Source organism: Thunnus albacares, chromosome 11 (genome assembly GCF_914725855.1).
Source record: "Thunnus albacares chromosome 11, fThuAlb1.1, whole genome shotgun sequence".
Classification (NCBI taxonomy): Eukaryota; Metazoa; Chordata; class Actinopteri; order Scombriformes; family Scombridae; genus Thunnus; species Thunnus albacares.
The window spans coordinates 28,866,139-28,876,686 of NC_058116.1; the positions used below are offsets into that span (position 1 = coordinate 28,866,139).

A 10,548-nucleotide genomic window follows, 5' to 3' on the forward strand; every position below is an offset into this window, starting at 1 on the left:
ATGTGATTCATGTAGATTTCACCTAAAATAACCCTGTCCGTGCCGGTGCATTTAAATGCAATGGCATTCATTGTTTAAAGAAAGTGAAGAGACATTAAGAAATAATGAGAATAAAAGAAGGAAGTAGTATTCAGATCCTTTACTGAGGCAAAAGTAGCAATAACACAAGATGAAGTAAAGGTCCTGCATTCAAAATTGTACTTCAGTAAAAGTAAAGATGTATAATAATAAAAGAACCTGATTTTTGTGTGCAAAATCTCAGTCTGCAAAGCAACCAGTAGCTACTTGTGTCAACTTGTGTAGTAAAATTATAATATTTCCCTTTGAAATTGAGAAGTTTAACATAGCAGAGTAAAGTACAAGTACCTCAAATTGCTCTTACAGTAAGTACAAATGTGTATATTCCACTATACTGTCATGCTGCTGTAAGAATACTGCATGTTTTCTTCATTAGATTTATAATTAATGGATTTAAGTAATGGACAGTAGTTATCTATAATTGTAATGCTGTTTTTACACTGGTTATTCTGCATCACATCCTAGTTACATCATGCTATCTTATAAATGTACTGAATCTAATACACATTGTAATATCTCTATAAGACTATAAACTAGACTATAAACTTCATTGTAACTAAATTGAGTTCCTGGTTAGCTCTCTGATGCAAGACTGTAATTTATCCATATGCAACATGATGTTATATAGCCCAGACTGACATGTCATTTGAATTATTAATAGTATATCACCTACATTTGACAGTTACTGCATGTAAAGCATATTAATGAGGTATTATTAGTGTTATTAGTGACTGGCGGTGGTGGAAGAAGTATTTATATGCTTTGCAAACATGTTTATATTATTTCAACATCTTTCACCAACAAATAAAGTTTTTCAGCTTTACTGAATAACTTCTTTCTTAGAGTTTGACACACAGGACAATAAACATTAAAGTTTGTACTTAAAGAATGAAAAGTGAAAGTACTGAATTTACAGCATGGCTTCTTTAAAGTGTGTTATATCAATATATTATTTAATTATTATCATTGATGGTTATGCATTAATGGGTAAGCAGCATTGTAATGTTTTAGCTGGTCAAGGTGGAGCAAAGAAAGAAGTAGAGTAAAATGGAAAACTTTAGGTGAAGTACAGTAGGATAGTTAGTATAGTTATTGAATAAATACTTCATCAATCAATCAATCAATCAGTTACTTTATTTGGTGCCAGGGGGCAATTGGATATACAGCAATGCAACATGCATGAATAAAAACATGCAGCACATGGTTACTCAACATATAAATAAAAACAAAAACATCAAATAGGTACAAAAGAAAGCAGAGTCCACAAAACAATTTAACAGTTTCAATATAAATATATAAATGATTTTGTCAAATGATGTCGAGGGAGTGAAAGAGTTTTTGTATCTATTAGTTTTTGCTAATCGGGGTCTAAAAATAGAAGCAGAATATTAAGATCTGAAACTGGATGTAGAGGACGGGAGCCGTCACCCTGAACACACTCTGCTTTCTTTTCTATTAAACAGAACAGAAAGACTTTTCTGATGAGTAATTGTGATCTCACTGCAGACGTTCACCACCGTGTTTACAATGTTTTTCAGTAAGACAGTAAGAGAAGAATACCAGCAGATGAAAGAAAAAGGAAGGATTGTTTTAATGACAGATCGATAAAACAAAGACATCAGGATCCAGTCACATGGAACTTCGCCTGCTTCCTCTTGGGGGTTTCTTATAGATCATGTTGGTGTTACTACCTGAAGAATTTCTTAGGTTGCACTACTGGTCACTGTGGAAATAGAGCTAAAATAAAACAAATCCATTGACGCACTCCACACTCATTCATTCACTCAATCTCTATTACTTACTCATCACATACTCACCCACACAAACAAACGGATACTCGTGGATCCAGTTATGCATCTCTAAGCAACCTGAACACACACACACACACACAAATGTAAACTCTATTCAGATTGGGCCACACTCCTCGTGAAACAGCAGTTCAAACTTTTTGCTCCGCAGCTAGAGATATGAGACGAAAAAAGAGGTGGATAGATGGAGCGGTTTGAAAAGAGTCTGAGTCACAGAGGGATTGTCAGGCTTGATTGGTTTCAGGGCTTGAGGTGCTGCCACCTATTGTCTCTCTCTGTGGTTGCATCATGCCTGAGTGCCCACTCTCAAAACAACCCTGTGCACATGAGCGGCCTCCGCTGCTCCCCGCGCCTCTGTGCCTCTGCACGTCCTCAAAAGAAGGGTGAATGCCAGTGTCAGGCTCGCTGGCCTTCTCTCCCGTGCTACTACGGTCTTACAAGCAGGAATTTTAATGAGCTTGTTGGGCTTTTTTTTTTTTTTTTTTTTTGATTAGAATAAAGAGAATGTAACTGCAAAAAAGTAAAGCAGCGAGGGGAAGGGGAGGATAAGGGGGAGAAAGGTAAGGAGGCGAGGAGACGGTAGGGAGACCAGAGGATTATGTTTTGATCATATTACCTCATGCATACTTCTGTGATAACATCTGCAAGCTGTGATGGTGCAACTCATTATTTAACTGTTTATAGGGCACATATTGTTCAAATGAACTCACTGCCCATGCTATTGGGCAATCGAAAACAAAGTTCACATGAGATCTTTGTGGTCAAGATCAGAGTTTTAGTGAATCACCTTGTGTCTTTACACTGCTTTTTTTTTTGACTGATACCGGCAGGTTATTGATCATTATAATATATATTGTTGAGTCATGTTGATATGATGAACATGCCAGCATACTTGTAATCAAAATTCACATACTTTCCTGTTTTAATTACTAATATTTTTCATTGTTTCTCCAATCAAACAACAACAAACAAAGATCTGTGCAGCCATTTCAGCTCAAAACCTCACATTGGCTGAATCCTCCTTCACTACCACTTAAACTATGTTAAATGTCAGATCTGTGGTGATTATTTTGTTATGATGTACAACACTGTCAACACTGTGTTAGGGAAATATCGCTTTGAATGACAGGCTTAATGAGTTTTTTAAGCTCAGTTTTATTAAAGCTCCATATCACAAATTAACAAAACACAACTTTATCTTCAGACCTTCTGATGAAAGCTGACTTCACTCACGTCCATGTAGACTCGATGAGGTAAGTGGGTGAGGCAGCCCTCTGCTGGTGTACAGTAGCGACTTTGTCCTCTTATCTGCCCATCATTGAGCTCTTTATGGTCTATTCAACCAGACTCTTTGCCCTTGACAGCACTGCAGTGTTTTTTTTTGTTTTTTTTCAGGGCAGCAACTCTTTCCCCTGTCATCCAGGTACAGTAAGAAGGTTCAGGTTGTTAACACACACATACAGTGTTCAGACAAGAGCTTGGATTGGAGAGATAAAGTGTAAAATCGGTGCCTTAAACAATAGTCAGGTGCCCATATGAGACAGGCTTTTTCTTCTGCCCATACTGGCCATTTAACAACCCTTTCTTAATGCACTTAAAATGTAAGTGATGGGGGACAAAATTCACAGTCCTTGTTTTCTTTCTCTTATATGAGGCTTCAGCAGTCTGGGTTAGTGAATAAAGTGGATATCTTCCAAAGATTGAGTCTTTTTAGTACAAAAATGTTGTTTCTGTGGACAGTGTTTCCTTGTTGAGCTGCAGTGGAGGGATAGAAACAAAAAAAGAGGGAATTTTGTACTAAAAAAGCTGCTACTTTGGAAGATATTCTCCTGATTTGACTAACTTAGACTGCCAAAGCCTCGGATAAGCTTCAGATAAACATGTGCTAAACAACTAAAGTAATGAAAGAATTCAAGTATTCAATTGTATTTTTTTTTTCTTCAAGCTAAAATAGGTTCCACCTCTACTGCTATACTCACTGTTTTACTCCTACTGTATATTAACCTAACCTAAACTAACCTAACCATGCTATAGATTTTGAAAATAGTTTCAACTTGTAATTTCAAAAAGGAATAAATTCAGTCTCAGGCTGTCACAGCACCTTATTTAAGGAAGCAGGGGCATGAATTTCTTAGAAAATGCTGCCCTCTAATGACAATACAAAATATTGCAGCTTTAAGTTTGTCATTAAAGTCTCAACCAGCACATTTTAATCCATATAAATGACAAATTTACTCACACTCAAGATATTTTAATTGAATAATTGAAAAAAAACCCTCATCTTTTTACTACCGTGTTTACAAACCTTTAACAGACTCAGAGAACTTTAGTGAAACCAGTTCAGACTTAAATGTTTGACCTCTACATTGTGGGGATCTGGTGGCTCTGTTATGCTTTGGGGGGCATTTTTGCTGGCATGGTTTGGGTCCAATTGTCCCCTTAGAGAGAGGAGTCACTGCGAATCAATACAAAGTTGTTCTGAGTCATCACCTTTATCTTATGATGAAACATTTCTATCCTGATGGGAGTGGTCTCTTCAGGATTCACAGGGCACATGCATTTTTTAGTTGGTGTTAGAGGGGTAATTCCTGATTATTCCAGTTAACAAGGACTTCACAATGAAATGCTTTTTAAATACTGAATGTAACTATTTATCTGACATACCAATACATTAGCTGCTTTCTGGTGATTCAGGTGATTTAGGCCTCTTTAGTCCTAGATGTGCACAAAAACATGAATATGAACTTTTGATTAGTTTACGGCCAAGTAAAAATGTCAAAAATATAATATCAGCAGGGTTTGAAGTAGAGCTACAATGTTTGGTTGGGAAAGTTGATTGGAAGAAAATTAATCAGCAATTATAATTTAATTTTATATAATTGTTTCATTAGTTTTTTTAAAGAAAAAAATGCCAAAATGTGTTGGTTTCAGCTTCTCAAATATGCAGATTTGCTGCTTTTCTCTGTTATATCACTGTGAACTGAATATCTTGGGGTTTGGGATTATTGATCAGACAAAACAAGACATCTGAAGAAGTTCCCTCGGGCTTCTTCAAATGACACTTAAATTGGTGTTTTTTTTCCTACTTTTTGACATTTTATAGACTAAACAATTAATTGATGAATCAAGAAAATAATCGTATAATCGTTAGTCAAGCCCTAGTTTGAAGTTGTAAACAATATTATTTATTTGGTCTTCAAAATAGATGTGAAACTGAAAATGTTTGCCTACAACTGAAGAACTGAAATCCCTCCCTATGAAAATCTTTCAAGTTAAAAGTATCCACTTCAGATGAGGCAACCAGTTGCTGGAGCGGTAGCGCTGGGGGAACCATCGGGTACACGGCTAATAAAATTAAACATTCAAGCACCAACAGTATTTCAGCATACATCATACTGAGATTTCTTTGAAGCTCAAGGAGCCTCAGTGCTCTGTTCCACTTGAGCCTAAGAGGAAAGATAAATGACAACAGATGTTAACTTAAAATATATGAAGGACTTAGCATACAAACACACAGTATGTTCAATTGTAACACAGTTCAGTATTCACTGGTTGAGTCAAGCTATTTATATCCAAAACCAAACTATTTAGCTTAATTTTTCTTGGTTAAAAAACTGAGTTTTGACTATTTCAGTATCAAATATATCAAATCTTAGGATTGTTTTGTTTGAATAGTTTTTAGAGGCTATGAAAAAGTGTGTGAGGCCTCCATTTTTGTCCCCATTACACTTAAGCTGTGTCTCAAATCACATACTTCTATTAGTACACTTTCATGTAGTACACTATGTACGCTATGTACTTACTGGCGTAGTGCGTGATTTACAGGGTAGTGTTGTCTCACACTAAACACGGCTGTTGTGTACTTATTGGAAATGACGATCGCAAATTAGCATTAGCTAACGTTAGCTTTCATGTTGTTGTTTGTGCTCCCAAATCATTACAGACTGCTAAATTAACCTAATAAACATACTGATGGCTTATATCCGACAACAGTATAGTGGTGCTTAGTGCTAAAACACATGGATAACTTACATTTGTATAATTCGGCGATGTTCACCGTAATTACAACATCCCTCCCCTTCCGCTACATAGCCAAGATGGTGGCCTCACTCAACTTTTAGACCGTTTTGAGTGCACCACACCCGGGTTCTCACAGTACACTGCATTTTTCCATACTTCTCAGTGTGAACGCACTTATGCACTCAAAATGTTAAGTGTGAATACAGAAGTATGCGATTTGAGACACAGCATTTGTATTTCCTGCCATACTTGTCATTTGTTTGTTTAGCCAGTCACATTACTGTCACATATTGCCCTGGGTTTTGTTTGTGTTTAGCATTGTTTTGTTACATTTACATCTGCATTTATGGTTTAATCAAGACAGAAAAGTATTTAAGTTCATTATTTATTGTTTCTTGAGTTATAGATTAGCTCAGGTTGTAACCTACCGTACTCAACCACCATATGGCCAGGAGACAAAAGGGGGAGGCACTGAACCACTTCCTGGTTTTAAGATCTTGCTGACATCACCGGTGATGCCATGGGATAGACCAAGTATAGGGGAATTTATTTTATTTAGTTAAATGTTTGGTTTTGCATTTATGTTATTTGTACTTATTTTGGTTTATGGTAAGGAACATCGTCGTCGATGTGTATGTAAACAATGTTAACTGATACAAGTGACATTGTCATACACCAGTTGTTGGTCTAAGGGAAAAGACACCCCTGATAGAAATATGGTTGTGCCTAGATGGATTGCAGGGCCTATTTAAAGGAGAGATGTTAGTTTGGGAGAGAGCAGAAATGAAAGAGGATGTCAGTGTAGCTGTGTGAAGGTAAGGTTGGTTTTGTTTGTTTTCATTTGGTAGCCTCTGAGTCTGTCCCTTATCACCTTCCTTGACACTCTGGCAAAGCTTCCTCAAAGGTAAAACTTTATTTCACAGTAAAACAGCAAATAATTGTACAAAGCCAGAAAGGGTTGCAGAAATGTTTCATTTTTCTTGTTTCCTATCTCATCAATTGTCTTTTTGATCCAAAACCCTTTAGGATTTAATTTAATCTTTAAAATTGTATTACATGCAAATGAAGAGACTTGCTTTTCGCCCATTATCTATTCATATAAGAAAATAAACAGAACACTAGTGGGTCACCAAATGAGGGAGGGGAGGGAAAGGGAGAGGGAGAGGAGGGGTGAGAGACAGACAGTGATCTTCTTCTATCTCTTAACTTTTGGGGTTGTACTAAACAGTACGTTCATCCCCATGTCCAAACTGTGTGAGTGTCAGCATGTGTGTATGTAATACTGTAGGTCAAGGCTGTTAATTGGTGCGATTACTGCAAGTAATCACACTATTGTAGCAGCTCGCAACGGCAGTAGCAGCAGCTTTCACCCATCCTCATCCAGCAAATCACTAGGTGAGTTCCTTTTTGCTTTGCTTGGTAGCATTGTTAAAATACATTTCCAATCAATAGTCATGATAACGATTTGGTACCATGCCATCTGATCACATCAAACAAAAAGCTATTTTACTGCTATATATTTTTTCGTTAAGCCTTTGAGATTCTTTCTGACTTACTGACCAATCTTGATGATTTGGAGATTTTGCTCATTGTTTTCCTGAAGTGAATTTTATTCTGATGAAATGTAAAAGGCATAGGACTTAAGCCGCAGGGGTTAAGTTTTGAAATCAGTCTTGTTAACTACTACATCTGTACTGTTGCTAAAATAACGTCTTGTTTCAGCAGCAAGTCAACATTTCTGAGAGCGGAGCTGCACTTGTGATTTGGATGCTCCAAATTACACAGTGAGTTTCATTTTACTTAATACATCATTTTATTTAGATAATGTCCCATCGCGGTCTGTGTAGTAGTGTGTACTAGTGGATTTATTACTCTAGTGGCCTATATGAAACACATCAGCAATTTGCAGCAATATCCCAGTCCTTCAGTGTTCCATTCCTGGATGGATGCAACACTGAAGAATGGTGTGCTATTTATAATAATAATAATACAGCTTATAATACACACTTTTTGTTTTTCAGGTGGTTCACAGGGATAAATGCTGAGAGAGGCACCCTGTCCGGTCACCGAAGACGGAGAAAGATGACATCAGTCAACCGCTGTGTATTAAGACTCCCAAAGAAACGAATGGACTTTTGAGTGGGACTTGGTACAAATCATTCACTTTCTCAGTTTTTCACTCACTCACTACAAACCCTTATAAATACACACTTGGACAGTCTGGTTACAGCTTGCATTCTTGTCAGGGTTATGCTGCTCCCAATGGACATATCCCTACTAAAGCTGTCCCATTGTTCTTTAACCATATCATTTTTTCCAGTTCAATCTTTTCACATGCCAGCATCTTTTCACATGCAACAGTAAGAGGAGCATGTTGATATTTTTTGTTTTGTCTTTATTTGTGTACAGCGTTCAGACAGACTGCACTATTTACTTTTAAGTGACTTTTGAATGTTTAATTACCTGAATGAACTCCATACTTTGTTTATTTTCTAATTGTGTACAAATGTTTAGCATCATTCATTTAAAATGTTAATAAAGTGATGGTCAAGGTGCTGGGAAGCAGTAGTTCACTGCAGCTGGTCCAGGATACCTGCCTACTCAGGGGAAAAGGGGAAGGCAGCAGTTCACTGAGGTTGGTCCCAGTTTTCTTATGGGGAAGTGGTCGGGACTGTGGGAGTGGTGGCCAGGGCGCTGGGAAGGGAGCAGCTAGCTGTGGCTGATCCCAGGTTCCTGACCGATACTCACAATTGGTCCTGGAAGGCAGCAGTTCACTGCAACTGGTCTAGGTTCACACCAACTCTACTGGTGTTGGCTGGATACTACAACAACAACAACAACAATAACAACAAGTCTCAGCATGCCCTGAGTGTGCACTTCTCATGTGTGTGAAAATATACGGCCCAAATGTTCTTAATATTAAATCATGCTGACATGTATTCACACTATTGTTCTTCAAGGGTTTATATATGATACAGGGCATTTGCACTTGGAAATATTTTCCGCCTTTTTGGATTTTTTGCTCCTGTTGGAACATATTTCATCTAATCTTCACCAAACTTGGTAAACACCATATTTAGATGACCCTGGACAAAACTTATGAGTTCATTTCTGGGTATCACTTACCATTTGTCTGTAATTAGTTGCCAAACTTTTGAAGGTGTGGATGACGCCCCTAACGGGCCAGAACTCTTCAATGCTAAATTGAATTGCAACCAAATTTGGGAATGTTGTACATAAAGCCATGATGCACAAGGGTGTAACATTTGATATAATTCTACCCACAGTAAATTAACATTATAACATGATATTTCTGCAATTCTCTTGGTAGACAAGTTCTCCATGAGAATCTGCATGATATACTGAATCATGGCACCAATAGCCCCACCCTGTGGTCATGAGTAAAGCACCACCATACTACTTATTACCTGCCATATCTCTTAAATGTAATATACCATGGTAACCAAATCCTGCAAAGTTATACAGATGAGGATACTGAACACGTGTGTTGTATTTGCAGCAATGCTTTGCATTCACACGCATTTTCTGCAGGAAATGCATTTCTAGTTATTCAGTGTTCCTCTAAATTTTCATACTGTTCATCTGACCTGCGCATAAGGGCTGTTAGTCTGCTTATCTTTATTTAGCTTAGTCTTTGCTGAATATGTCTATATTGTATCTTTAGAGCTACTGACAACCGTCAAATTCCGTTTATGTGGTAACATACGTACTTGGCCAGTAAAGTTGATTCTGATTCAAATTACAGTGAGTTTGTGATGAGTCTGTATTACAGTTAGCAGCCCATTAGTGTAATCAGTCTACCCTCAAATCAAACTGTTAATTAACACAACAGTTCATATACATAAACATTCCCAGTTGTTACTTTTCAAATAGGGTATAATAAGCTTTTATGACACAATCTTTCTAGTTTATGAGAAAGTAAAATTTACATCCTTTGACTGACTTGTGGATAAATCTGTTCCAACTCTGGTGGACTTACGAGAAGGAATGTTGGAAATATGTCAATCACCTGCAAGCCCTATAATTTTACAGCTTAGTGTTCAGGTTGCGTAACAGATGATGTGTGAATCCTAAAACTGAAAGTGCAGCCGTATCTAACCCCTGAATTCAGTGACATTTGGCCTTTGGATCTCCTGACCAGAGCAGTGAGAGTGTGAGTTTTGTTGTGACAAAATTGTCCTGAGCTTGTAAGCCTCTGTTAGGTGCCTGGCCAGGCATTTGTTCTGGGAATCCTCATTTCCAGCATTCTCAAAGTGGGCATCACAAAAGAGCGTCCGTCCGGAGGTACGAAAGCTACAAAACAGCCCTATAAACTGAATAGAACTGTCTTAGTGGCCATTTCCTTGCCTTGGGTGGTAAATCACAGCGTTTGTCGCAGGGAGGTTTATGTTGTTTGTGCACAATCTGCCACCACTTCAAAGCTGTGGGAGGGGACCGAAAGGGGGGAGGGTGTTGTCCCCTTTCAGTGACTCATGGTCAACCTCAAAGGACCCGCTCTACAACATCCGGTTGAGTCATTTTGTAGGCTTAACTGAGAGAAGTGGTCAAGAAGTTATCATTGTCTGAGGCTTTAAGAGTTCAGCAGGTGGGAACAAGTCATCTCATCATTTAAGACATTAGA

At 37.7% G+C, this 10,548-nt stretch overlaps 1 long non-coding RNA gene across 1 annotated transcript; it reads left to right on the forward strand.

The window, feature by feature from the left end:
* The first annotated feature begins 7,094 nt into the window (after nt 1-7,094).
* On the forward strand, nt 7,095-8,401 carry LOC122992903. Its single transcript, XR_006406174.1, has 3 exons — nt 7,095-7,301; nt 7,632-7,690; nt 7,928-8,401. It is a non-coding gene; the product is annotated as an uncharacterized LOC122992903 (long non-coding RNA).
* The last annotated feature ends 2,147 nt before the right edge of the window (nt 8,402-10,548 follow it).